Source organism: Nycticebus coucang, chromosome 2 (genome assembly GCF_027406575.1).
Source record: "Nycticebus coucang isolate mNycCou1 chromosome 2, mNycCou1.pri, whole genome shotgun sequence".
Taxonomy (NCBI): domain Eukaryota; kingdom Metazoa; phylum Chordata; class Mammalia; order Primates; family Lorisidae; genus Nycticebus; species Nycticebus coucang.
In genome coordinates this window covers 104,588,636-104,603,054 of record NC_069781.1, presented here as the reverse complement: position 1 = coordinate 104,603,054, position 14,419 = coordinate 104,588,636, and positions in this window count along the sequence as shown.

Here is a 14,419-nt window from a genome sequence, read left to right as displayed (position 1 = left end):
ATGGCCTGGGAAGGCTGATGAGGTTCATGAATACCGTCTCCCCACACGAGAAAAGGGGTCCTGCTCATGGGCCATCTGCCTTCATCTGTCTCACTGATGTCTCAACTCGCAAGAGAGCACAAGTGAACCTTCTGACAGACTCTTTGGGATGCCAGAAAAGAATTGAAAAGGTTGGAGCCAAAGGAGGACACAAGTGGCATGGGGATGGCATAACTAATGCAGTGAATGGGCAGCTCCTACTACCCCACTGCCATCAACAGGCCTAGAGGGGAAGAGACCTCAGGAATGCAGTGGTCCATCCTGGTTCCCCCCCAAGGAGTCCACCCCACGGTAGATCCTAGATCACAAACCTGGAGAAACTTCTGAGAGGGGTAGACTAGAGGGTACACAAAACAAATTAGGGAAGATGAATTTCTTAGTATCCTTAATAAGCTTGCACACATTCATCTACAAAAGATGCAGTGACAATAGGTAGAAAAGCTAGGACTTTTGAGTTGGGGCCTGACTCAATGTCTGGGGACCTTTAAATAGGCACATGGCCCAGGGCTCCTCCCAGGAGAGTGGTGGGGACTTAGAAGGGCTGGGGGTAACACAGCAAGTCTCACTTGGCTTCCAGGCCTTGCTGGCCCCAGAGGCTGGCAAGGGAAGAGGCAGATGGGATTTGAACACAAGGGCTAGAAGTAACCGGTAGAAATGGGTGGGGAATGCACAGCAGGAGTGGTCCCCTTCTGCTCCCCCTCTGCTTTTAGCATGAGTTTCCTCTTCTCTAGGCCCCATCCACATAGCAAGCAGGAGGTTCTCACAGAGCAGGTGGGAGGAGGAGCCATTTCTCCAGGGAGGGTTTTCCATGCCTTATGCCACAGGCATGACATGCAATAGGTACAGTTCCAGGCACCTCATTCCTGCAGCAGACAGCCCTGTTCCAGAAGGCGCTGCTGCTCAGCATGACAGGGGGAATAGGCCTGCCCCTCACATGTGGGAGCAGACTGCACCTGGGGTGGAGGGCAGAGTGGATCATGGTCTCTAGCACCCAGCTGCTGGTGCTTCAGGTTTCTCTTGGAGCCACGGCCTGGGCCCAGCAGTGATAGCGGAGCCAGAAGGGGCTGGGTCATAGAGTAGAGAGAATCTCTAAGTCCCTCAGGAGAAGGTGGCACATACTAAGACCCTGACCTCTGGGGAGAGGCTGTACCTGCGTTCCCTCAGGTCTGGGATTATAAGAGCTGACATAGACCTCAGTTCCTGCCAGAAGTGCCATCCACAGTCACCACTGATGGACCAGCAAGAAGACAGAAGGACCCAGGCCTTAGCCCTTCTGCTGCTCAGTCTTTCTCAGGTGCAGTAAGGCCAGTGATGGAGAGTCCCACAGAGACCTCACAGATCTCACATTCACCACCACACAGAAACACACTAAACCCCCTCAAAGGCCCCCCAGGAGGATCTCTCAGAGACCTCGAGTTGCCCCATAAAGATCTTAGATACCCAAAGAGCTTTCCACAGAGACCACACACATAAGAGATCTTACAGTCATCAAATAGGGACCTTCTGCAAAGACCATACAAAATAACACACGGAGTCCTCCCTCTGCTTCAACAGAGATATTTCTCAAAGTCCTCCTGCAGAGACCTTGAAGAGAGAATTCACAGGGACCACTCACACGGAGAACTCAGGTTGCTCCATAGCCATTGGCCAGAAATCTCACACAGGTCACTCAGACATCTTACAGAGGGACTTCTCACAGTCCTCATGCAGAGATCCACACAGAGATTGCATGGGGCTTTCACACAGGACCCTACCCTGGACAACACTGCACTAACAGAATCCTATAGAGACTTCCAATAGGGACTTCAGGTGGCCCCAAAGTCCCTTATACAGAAATCTAGCACAGAGATTTCATATAAGGATTCCCCACACTGGCCAGAGTGAGACTTCTTACATAGACCCACACAGAGACTTCCCAAAGATACTTCCTGCAGAGATCTCATATAAAAACCTTGCACAGGGAAAACATGGAGATCTCCCACTGCCCCGTAGAGTCCTCTCAGAGAGACCTCATGTCACCTTAGAGGCCTAACACAGACAACTGTCTCAGAGATTGCATAGAGATGCCCACACAGAACCCATGTAGAAGCCTCAGACTGAGATTCCACAGACCTTACGCAGAATTCTCAACAGAAACTGGGCATAGAGACCTCCCACCTGGAACTCACACAGAGTTCTCACCAGAGACCTGGCACAGAGACTTCACAGACTTCACATCTGTTCTTTAGGAGGCTGAGTAGCCACATGATGACAGGTTCTTCTTTGCAGATGTGAAACCACTTAGCACAGGAGGGAGATCATAATTTGTGTCCCCTCAAGAACACTGAGATGCACAGATATTGTCAGCATGGCACTAAAAGGGATTCTCTGCTGAGGAAATGCTCACACATTGTTTTTTCTTGGATAACTTCATTGCCTCTGAACAAAAGAATTACATTCTACATGCATACACCCACATAATTCTTTCTTCCCCGGGTTTTCATTAGCTTGAACTCTGATTCACAGTTTAGAAAATTACAAATTTTAAACATGAGTAAACTATCACCAGTTCCCAGAGAAAGAAAATATTTTATTTGTGCAGTTTGCTGTCATCCAGCCAAATATCAATGTCATAATTTTTATTTCTTGTGAACAAGACCCTTGAAAATATGAACAGCAAATGATCCCTAAAAATGACATAAACCAGCAAAAAGGACTGTGCAACTAGCACATTCTTTTGTACACAATAGCTTGTGTCAGGTTTTAGTTGTTTATTTTTCACAATCTAATAATTGTGTGAAGATTGTCACAGGTAAAATCCATGGCTATATTCACACCCCTGGCAAAATTATACTTTTTAATATTATGTTATTTTTTAGATGAGGTAATGCCTTTAAATGACATTATTACACGTTTCCAGCATATGACAAAGTCCTAATGTTCAGCTAACATAACTAACAGATGGTTTTTTTAAAATAATTTATTTTTTTAATAATTTTATGGAATGCCTATTTTCTAAAAGGCAGAGATCCATTTTATATTCATTACAGGGCTAAAAAATGATACATTGTTTAAAAGAGTTTTAAAACCTTACAGAATATATTGTATTTATTTTAAACAAATGGTTTAATAAAATTACCAGGGAAAGGACATGTTAACATCTGAATTGAAGAAAGTATATATTTGATCAACATTTATATAATAATGAATAATAAAAGGCCTCACATTATACATCCAACATTTTCCAATGGGTGCACTTGGTGAGCCTACATCTTTCCCATTGATCATGAGCAACTATTGTCCTTACCTTGATAAAATCTAATGAGATCTGTTAAATGTGTATCACTAGATTACCTATTGGGATGAAAGCATCACAGTCCTTTCTCTAAGAAGGGCAGAGCTGACATCAGGCTTTCTCTGACATAACAGCTACATTTTTTGTTGTGTTCACACCATTGGCAATGAATGGCACATCCAGAATCAGATAATCACAGGGCTTCATAATTGTCTCCTCCACATATTTGTGAGGCTGATCAAATTCCTAACTTTTCCTGTAGCATGATCAGTATTTATGATTATGTCCATGGCCACGTGGCTTGTTGCATTTTCCAAACAGGCGCAAGTCGTTTTGGTTACTAAGAGGTTTACTATGGCACATTTCCCTTGGCCTGAACAGCCCATTTCCCTGTGAACAGACATTCCATGCTCTCCACAGCCACATCCCACCACAGTTACGCAAATGTTGTTGACTAAATGCCAGAGGAGGTAAAATAATGGTGTGCTAGGCACAGTAGATGAGGATTTCTTTTAGAAGATGCTGACATCTTTCATAAGACATCAGTGATGCTACACTTTGGTTGTAAGTATTTTTGTGAAAACATATGCTCACACAAAACTTCTATAGCAATGTTTGTGGCAACAACCCTATTATTATACCACACTGGAAACAACCGAAATTTCCATCAACAAGTGATGATACATTTTAGTATATTCATATTAATAGTTCTTTTGAGATATTCTCTAAAAAATTTTGGTAACCCTTTTCTAGAGTACTACTACCTAGTGATAAAAGAAATACTACTGAGCAAACAAAGAGGGTAAAGTGGTAATAAAACATAGATGAATTTTATAAATCACACTGAGTGAAAGAAAGCAAATACCAGTGCATACTGTAAAATTCTATCCATATAAAATTTGAAAACAGGAAAAATGTAGTCACTGAAGGAGAATCACTGATTGCGGGGAGGTGGGGATTGGCCACAAAAGGGCCTGAGGAAAAACTTCTGGGTAATAAAAATATTTATAGCTTGATTGTGATAGTTATACATAATTGTATGTACACCTTTGTCAAAATTCATCTAAATGGGTTGTATACTTACCATAAGTGCCTACACGTAAATTGTATCTCAATAAAGTGGACATTAAAAGATATATAGGTATTATCTAATACATATTACATAAATACATTTTCACATATATTACATATACAACCTGACAGCAGAATAGAATGTATTCTTGGGATTAAACTGCACTTAGCAAACAACCATAAGGCTAAACACTGACATCATTTTTCTTGTTTTGCCTTACTTTCACTTTTTCTACAAGAAGCATTTTGAAGACAGCCCAATCAACACTATTGATTAAATTTATAATAATTTAAAGACACAGAAGACTTTCTCTTTCAAAATAAAAATAAAGTAATTCATCACCTCTTAAAATCTTTTGACTCTTCTGCCATTTTTCACTCTGACCAGTCAGTTGAGTTATGCATTCATTGACATTTTCACAAATCTTTCTTGTGCTTCTGCTAATTCTGTGTTAGGGACATGATATGGCATTGAATCAGACAATCATGGTCCCTACTTTCACAGAGCTCACAATCTGATGTGGGGATAATCAGAATACAGGTACAGGAACACAAATAGAAAAAGATTTTTAATGTCTGATGTATGTGAAGTCAATAGAAAAAGACATTGAAATAGAAAGATGGTAAGGGCCCTCCCTTTGATAAAGAAATCAGATAGCGAGGCACCTGTGGCTCAAAGGAGTAGGGCGCCAGCCCCATATAATGGAGGTCATGGGTTCAAACCCAGCCCCAGTCAAAAACTGCAAAAATAGAATAAAATAAAATAAATAAGAAATCTGATAAAGCTTCTCTATCAACTCCTTTGAGGGCAAGGCTCACTAACACCAATAAAATGTTGACGAGAGAATTTGCATTCAGTGAATTACTTTTTTTTAATTTATTTATTTTTATTGTTAAATCATAGCTGTGTACATTAGTGCAATCAAGGGGTACAATGTGCTGGTTTCATATACAATCTGAAATATTCTCATCAAACTTTTCAACGTAGCCTTCATGGCATTTTCTTAGTCACTGTATGTAGGCATTTGTATTCTGCCTTTAGTAAGTTTCGCCTGTACCCATTCTAAGAAGCACGGTAGGTGTGGCCCCACCTACTACCCTTCCTCCACCCTAACCTCCCCTCCTCCCTTCCCTTTCCTTGGCCCTTTCCCCGTAGTCTTGTGCTATAGTTGGGTTATAGCTTTCATGTGAAAGCTACAAATTAGCTTCATAGTAGGGCTGAGTACATTGGATACTTTTTCTTCCATTCCTGAGATACTTTGCTAAGAAGAATATGTTCCAGCTCCATCCATGTAAACATGAAAGAGGTAAAGTCCCTATCTTTCTTTAAGGCTGCATAATATTCCATGTTATACCTGTACCACAATTTGCTAGTCCATTCGTGGGTCGATGGGCACTTGGGCTTCTTCCATGACTTAGCAATTATGAATTGGGCTGCAATAAAATTCTGGTACAGATGATTTTGTTATATTGTGATTTTTGGTCTTCTGGGTATAAAACTAGTAAAGGAATTATAGGATCTAATGGCAGGTCTATTTTTCGGTCTCTAAGTATTTTCCAAACATCCTTCCAGAAGGAACATGTTAGTGTGCATTCCCACCAGCAGTGTAGAAGTGAGCCCTTTTCTCCACGTCCACGCGAACATCTCTGGTTTTGGGATTTTGTTATGTGGGCTACTCTTACTGGGGTTAGGTGATCTCAAAGTAGTTTTGATTTGCATTTCTCTGATGATTAAGGATGATGAGCTTTTTTTCCTGTGTTTGTAGATCGTGCATCTCTCTTCTTTAGAGAAGTATCTCTTTAAATCCCTTGCCCGCCCTGAGATGGGATCACGTGTTCTTTTCTTGCTAATACGTTTGAGTTCTCTGTGGATTCTGTTTATTAGACCTTTATCGGAGGTATAACCTGCAAATATTTTCTCCCATTCTGAGGGCTGTCTGCTTGCTTTACTTACTATGTTCTTGGTTGTGCAGAAGCTTTTCAGTTTGATCAGGTCCCAGTAGTGCATTTTTGATACTGCTTCAATTGCCTGGGGAGTCCTCCTCATAAAATATTCACCCAGGCCGATTCCTTCAAGAGTTTTCCCTGCCCTTTCTTCAAGTATTTTTATAGTTTCACGTCTTAAGTTTAAATCTTTTATCCAGTGAGAGTCTATCTTAGTTAATGGTGAAAGGTGTGGGTCCAGTTTCAATCTACTACACGTTGCCAGCCAGTTCACCCAGCACCATTTGTTAAATAGGGAATCTTTTCCCCACTGAATGTTTTTAATTGGCTTGTCAAAGATCAAATAATGGTAAGTAGCTGGATTTATCTCTTGGTTCTCTATTCTGTTCCAGACATCTATTTCTCTATTTTTGTGCCAGTACCATGCTGTTTTGATCACTATCGATTCATAGCACATCTCAGGTCTGGTAGTGTGATTCCTCCTGCTTTGCTTTTATTGCTCAGTAATGTTTTGGCTATTTGAGGTTTTTTTCTGATTCCATATAAAATGAAGTATTATCTTTTCAAGATCTTTAAAATATGACATGTGGAGATTTAATAGGAATTGCATTAAAATTATATATTGCTTTGGGTACTATAGACATTTTAACAATGTTGATTATTCCCAGCCATGAGCATGATATGTTTTTCCATTTGTTGACATCTTCAGCTATTTCTTTTCTTAACATTTCATAGTTCTCTTTGTAGAGATCTTTCACGTCTTTTGTTAGGCATACTCCCAAATATTTTATCTTCTTTGGCACTACTGTGAAAGGAATAGAGTCCTTGACTGTTTTTTCAGCTTGGTTATTGTTGGTATATATAAAGGCTACAGATTTATGGGTGTTGATTTTGTAGCCTGAGACATTGCTGTATTCCTTGATCAATTCTAAAAGTTTTGAAGTAGAATCCCTCATGTTTTCCAGATATACAATCATATCATCTGCAAAGAGTGAAAGTTTGATCTCTTCTGACCCTATGTGGATACCCTTGATCGCCTTTTCTTCCCTAATTGCAATGGCTAAAACTTCCATGACAATGTTAAAGAGCAATGGAGACAATGGGCAACCTTGCCTTTTTTCTGATCTAAGTGGAAATGATTTCAATTTAACACCATTCAATATGATATTGGCTGTGGGTTTGCTGTAGATGGCCTCTATTAGTTTAAGAAATGTCCCTTCTATACCAATTTTCTTAAGTGTTCTGATCATGAAGGGATGCTGGATATTATCAAAAGCTTTTTCTGCATCAATTGAAAGAATCAATGGTCCTTATTTTTTAGTTTGTTTATGTGCTGAATTACATGTATAGATTTACGTATATTGAAGCACCCTTGAGACCTGGGATAAATCCGACTTGGTCATGGTATATAATTTTTTTGATGTGTTGTTGGATTCTGTTTGTTAGGATCTTATTAAGCATTTTAGCATCAATATTCATCAGTGATATTGGTCTACAATTTTCTTTTCTTGTTGGGTCTTTCCCTGGTTTGGGGATCAAAGTGGTGTTTGCTTCATAGAATGTGTTGGGTAATATTCCTTCTTTTTCTATATTTTGGAAGAGGTTTAGTAGTATAGGTACTAGTTCTTCTTTAAAGGTTTGGTAGAATATTGACGTAAAGCCATCTGGTCCTGGGCTTTTCTTTTTAGGGAGATTTTGTATAGTTGATGCTATTTCAGAACTTGATATAGGCCTGTTCAACATTTCCACTTCACTCTGGCTAAGTCTTGGTAGGTGTCATACTTCCACATAGTAATCAATTTCTTTCAGATTATCATATTTCTGAGAGTAGAGTTTCTTGTAGTATTCGTTAAGTATTTTTTGAATTTCTGAGGAGTCTGTTGTTATTTCGTCATTACCATTTCTGATTGATGAAATTAGAGATTTTACTCTTTTTTTCCTGGTTAGGTTTGCCAAAGGTTTATCTATTTTATTGACCTTTTAAAAAAACCAACTTTTGGATTTATTGATCTGTTGTATAATTCTTTTGTTTTCAATTTCATTTAGTTCTGCTCTGATTTTGGTTATTTATTTTCTTGTGCTGGGTTTGGGGTTGGAGTGTTCTTCCTTCTCCAGTTGCTTGGGATGTCCCATTAAGTTATTAACTTCCTCTCTTTCCATTTTCTTGAGGAAGGCTTGCAGTGCTATAAATTTCCCTCTTAGGACTGCCTTTGCAGTATCTCAGAAGTTCTGGTAATTCGTGTCTTGATTGTTGTTTTGTTCCAAAAATTTGGTGATTTCCTTCTTAATCTCCTCTATAACCCATCTATCCTTCAGCATAAGGTTGTTTACCTTCCATGTTTTTGTATGGGTATGCAGGTTCCTGTTGATATTGAGTTCAACTTTTATTCCATTATGGTCTGAGAAGATGCAAGGAATAATTCCTTTTCTTTTTTTTAATTTGATGAGGTTAGATTTGTGGCCTAGGATGTGGTCAATTTTTGAGTATGTTCCATGGGCTGATGAGAAGAATATGTATTCAGTTTTGTTGGTACGAAATGTTCTGTAGATGTCTGTTCAGTGCGGATGTTGAATGGTTGGGTTTAAATCTAAAATTTCTTTGCTTAGCTACTTTTTTGGAGGATCTATCCAGCACTGCTAAAGGGGTATTAAAATCTCCAACTACTATGGAACTGGAGGAAATCTAGTTCTCATGTCTGTTAGAGTTTCTCTTATAAATTGAGGGTGCGTTCTGGTTGGGTGCATAAATATTAATAATTGAGATCTCATCATATTGAGTATTACCTTTAACAAATATTAAGTGTCCATCCTTATCCTTCCTTATTTTCTTTTCTTTTTTTTTTTTTTGTAGAGACAGAGTCTCACTTTATGGCCCTCGGTAGAGTGCCGTGGCATCACACAGCTCACAGCAACCTCCAACTCCTGGGCTTAAGCGATTCTCCTGCCTCAGCCTCCCGAGTAGCTGGGACTACAGGCGCCTGCCACAACGCCCAGCTATTTTTTGGTTTGCAGTTCAGCTGGGGCCGGGTTTGAACCCGCCACCCTCGGTATATGGGGCCGGCGCCCTACCGACTGAGCCACAGGCGCCGCCATCCTTCCTTATTTTCATTGGTTTACAGCCGATTGAGTCTGCGTATAGGATTGCAATGACTGCTTTTTTCTACTTTCCATTTGCTTGGAATATAGATGACCTTGACCTCACCTTGAGTCTATATTTGTCTTTTAATGTAAAATGAGATTCTTGTATGTAGCAGATATCTGGCTTGAGTTTTTGTATCCAGTCAGGCAACTTGTGCCTCTTTAGAGGACAATTTAAACCATTCACATTAATTGAGAATATTGATAAGCCTATTGAGACTCCGGTGGACATTTTTAATCCTTTTAAACTGTGGAAGTTGAAATTTGATCAAAATTTTCTGGATGGGTTTACTTTTGTGGTGGAGGATTATGCTGATCTTTATGGAGGATAGGTCTGAGAATATCCTGGAGAGCTGGTTTAGTTATGGGAAATTTCTTCAACATGTGAATCTCATTGAAGTATTTAATTTCTCTGTCATAAATGAAACTCAGTTTATCTGGGTACAGGATCCTGGGTTGAAAGTTATTTTGTTTTAGGAGATTAAAAGTCGATGACCATCCTCTTCTAGCTTGAAAGGTTTCAGCAGAGAGATCTGCAGTTATTCTAATATTCTTCCCACTGTAGATAATGATTTTCTTTCGTCTGGCAGCTTTCAGAATTTTCTCCTTCATATTAACTTTAATGAAATTGATTATGATGTGTCTGGGGGATGTCTTACTTAGGTTTAGTACTGCTGGAGTTCTGAAACTGTCTACTATCTGAATTTCAGAATCTTTTGGCATGTCTCGAAAGTTCTCCTTCATAATCTCATGGAGAAGAGACTTTGTGCCTTGTGAAGCCACTTCATTGCTTTCAGGGATCCCTATAAGATGAATATTAGTTTTCTTCAAATTATCCCAGAGCTCTCTGAGAGAGTGATCTGTTTTTGCACTCCATTTCTCTTCCTCTTTGAGAGTTTGGGAGCATTCAAAAGCTTTGTCTTCAGTGTGAGAAATCCTTTCTTCTGTTTGCTCCATTCTGTTACTGATGGATTCTCTGTGTTTCTCAGATCTTTGAGGGCTACAACTTCTTGTCTCAATGTGTCAAAATCTTTGGTCATTTGGTCTTTGAATTCCTTGAATTCTTGACATATCTTTTGGGTTACTACTTGGAATTCTAATTCGATCTTATTTGCTATCCAGATTCTGAATTCGATTTCCAACATCTCAGCTATTTCTTTGTGATGGGATTTTGTGCTGATTCTGCCTCATTGATTCTTGGGGGAGTTGGTCTACTCTGATTATTCATATTGCCAGAGTTTTTCTGTTGATTTCACCTCATGATTGTTTTTCATCATTGCCTCTGGCGTCCTCAGAGTTGGGGATGTGTCTCTCCAAGATTAGACCCCAGCGGGATCACTCTATTGTTGCTGGATCTTTGTAGGGAGTGACCCTGTGTAGTTCCTCTGGGGCTGCTGTAGCTAGGGAGTTCTGGTTGTGGAAGCAGCTCCAGAGTGTGACACAGCTGGATCCAGCAACAGGGTGGGAGGTGGTGTGCACGGTTCTTGGAGTGCCTGGCACCCAGTGACTTTGGCACAGAGAACCCAAGGCTTCAGCAGTCTCTGGCCAGGAGAAGGGCTGTGCACAGAAGCAGGGAGGGCTCCGGAGGGCACGCAGATACCAGAGTCCCTGGCCAGACGAGCGGGCTGGTGTGGAGGCAGGGAGGGTACATGAGGGAGTATGCAGGGTTGCACGGCTCCTGCAGTTACTGGTCATGGCATGTGGTAGCCTAGTGGGCGTGGGTCGCGGGTCAGCTGTCATAGTAAAGCTCTTATGGAGGTCCAGGTGGCACCAAGCCCAGAAGTTTTAGGTTGCTATGAGCTGTGACGCCATGGCACTCTACCCAGGGCAACAGCCTGAGGCCCAGTGTGCCAAAACAGGTCTCACTCTGCCCCTGAAGGTTAAGGCTATAAGGCAGCTCAGTCCCTGCCTTTAGGCTGCTTAGTTACTAGGTTACTAGCTCCTGCCCGATCCTTGTTCTGTGACCCTGAGAGCGGAGCTTGCCAGGGCAGTTCTATCACAATGGCTCCCTTGGCTCACAGCCGAACACTATTAACTCCATCCAGCTCAGCGGCTCAGTCTGGGGCCCTAGACCCTGCCCAAAGTTCTCCACACTCCTGCTCAAGCTCTCCCCAAGGCAGTTCAACTGAGTGCCAAGTCCAAAAACACCAAAACAGTTCACAGGTAAGGCCTTTCCAGTTTGCAGTCTCACTGCTGCTTGTACTTACGGTTGCTGGTGGGATTAGGTCGATCGAACACACACAACCACTTGCCAGTTTTCCACTGTTTTTGTCCTCCTCCTGGGGTCCAGAAGTCCCTTGCTGACTCCCTGTATCCTCAAAGGGATGTTTATAGGCACATCCCACTAGCCAGAGATGCCTGGAGTCTTATCTCCCCAGACTCACCATGCCCAGTTGCAGGGAAGCTGTTACTCAGCTACCATCTTGCTCCACCTCAATTCAACCAATTCTTAGAAATTATTCTAATTGAAGAGAAAATTGCAAAAGGAAGGAATATTTCCTATTAAATTTTTTGTGTTTTCAATAGGCAAGTGTGCCACTGGGATAATCAGTTAAGGGGGAGAATTTTATACTCTTTACAGTTAGACACAAAGAGGATTTCAGTTTCTTTCCAAATTTCTTCATGGGAATATCTGAGAAAAATAAGAATGTGCTTCTGGAATGTAAGCACTCTCTAGGAACAACAGAACGTTACTTACATCAAATTTTAACCATAGTTTCATGAAAAACTGAGCAAAGGATTGTGGCTATAAATGCAACTGTTTGCCTTTTTATATAAATTCCTAACAATTTATCTGGTTTTGTTTTTTTTTTTTTTGAGACGGAGTCTCACTCAGCCACCCTGGACAGAGTGCTGTGCTATGGTATAGCTCACAACAATATCAATCTCCTGGGTTCTAGTGATGCTATTGCCTCAGTGTCCCCTGTAGTTGTGACTACATGTGCCAGCCACCACACTCGGCTAATTTTTGTCTATTTTTAGTAGAGACGGGATCTCGTTCTTGATCAGGCTTGTCTCGAACCCTTGAGCTCAAGCAATCTACCTTCCTTGGCCTCTCAGGGTGCTAGGATTACAGATGTGAGCCACTGCATCCAGCCAATTTATCATTTTTTAAATAAAGGAAAAATTCTGAAAGTAGTAGTTTTATTTGCCAATTTTTTAAAGCTTCATTTTTACATATAAGGAATATTCACTGGAAGATGTTATTTGTCTGGGGTAAGATAAAAGAGTTTTGGAAGAGACAAGAAAAATAAACTCTCATTCACCATGTAATTTGCATAGGTGTAGTGACTAGACTAATAAGCATAGGGATGCTGTGAAAATACTGGAGCTGGACACAGTAGTGCACACCTGTAGTCCCAGCTAGTCAGGAGGCTGAGGAGGAAGGATTGCCTATGACTGTTCTGCACTCCAGCCTGGGAACCACAGGGAGTCCCTATCTCTACGAAAAAGAAAGATAAACATAAATATAGACCTAAAGTACATAACCATTGATTTAGCTCACAAATTAGCATGTTGAGAAAGAATCCTATTGATAACAGTTTGAAGATTTGTCTCCGCCCAACCTCATGTTGAAATTCATTCCCAGTGGAGGTGGAGCCGAGTGGGAGGTGTCTGATTTATAGAGGCGGATCCTTTATGAACATCAGAATGCCCCACCCCTACACCCATTAGCCAGTGAGTTCTCCCTCTTCTGGTTCAGGCCAGAGCCTGGCACCTCCCACCTCCCCCTTTCTCTTGCTTCTCCTGTCCCTATGTGACATGCCTGCTCCTCTGTACCTTCTGCATTGAGTGGAAGCTCCCCAAAGCCCTCACCAGAAGCAAATTCTGGTGCCATGCTTCTTACACTCTCTGCAGAACAATGAGCCAAATGAACCTCTTTTCTTTATAAATTATCCAGCCTCAGGTATTTTCTTTATAGCAACACAAAATGGACTAAGACACATAACATGCCTAGTAGAACAATCTCAGTGAGCCAGCTTATGCTCTGGTGAATCTGATACATTTTTATGCATAATATTACAGAAGACATTTTAAGATTTTGGGTCATCCAAGTGTGGTCTGTTTAATCAATAATCAACAGTTTGTACTGAAGGCAGCATCTCTCCTGTCTCTGCTTGTCACATTTAAGGAAGATGTGCAAAGAACTCCTGTCGCTGCTTGTCACATTTAAGGAAGATGTGCAAAGAACAAGTTCAGCCAGAGGAACACTTCAATTTTGATGCCAAAATCAATCATTTTTTGTCATAATACCAGACATTACCCCATAATTTCCTCCAGTAGACATGTCATTATTTGACACATTCATTGATCATTAATACATCACTGTAGTCACATATACTTGTCAAAATTCAGCTAAATATCACCAGAAGACTCAGAGAGCCTTGAAAATCTTGCAACTTTTTCTCAAACACTGCCAGCAGAAATAAAAAACATCATTGGCCTGTGGTACTATGGTATTGACATACCAATAAATGAAGGGATGCTGAAATAAAAAGTTCTTCCAGATACCTGCCCACTCTGAGCCCAGAGTTCTTTCATCACTGTGCAAAAACAACTCCCTGCAGCCATTTCCTGAGAGGACTCTACACTGTGGTTTTTCAAACAAAATGAACTCATGTCTCATTCTTCTTCTGAAATTGCATGTGAATAACTGTATGTATCCCAGTCTCCCCATCCCTATCGGGTATGAATGAGTCCTCCTTTGTTCGTATTTGCTGTTACTTCAGGGGACTGTGTGAGGTGGTGGGATTGGAGAGGTTATTGAAGTTAGTCAACTTGCCTGAACAGAAATCCCAGTGTTAATAGAGGTTGCAATCGTAAAACAAAAAGCCCGTCAGTCAGTGGTAGGATGAAAAAGTATCTGGGTAAGGATGAGAGAATCAAATTCTCACTGTGAAATCAGTCTGTATGCATGCAGTTGCTGAGTATTGGCACAACATTTTGATTTGT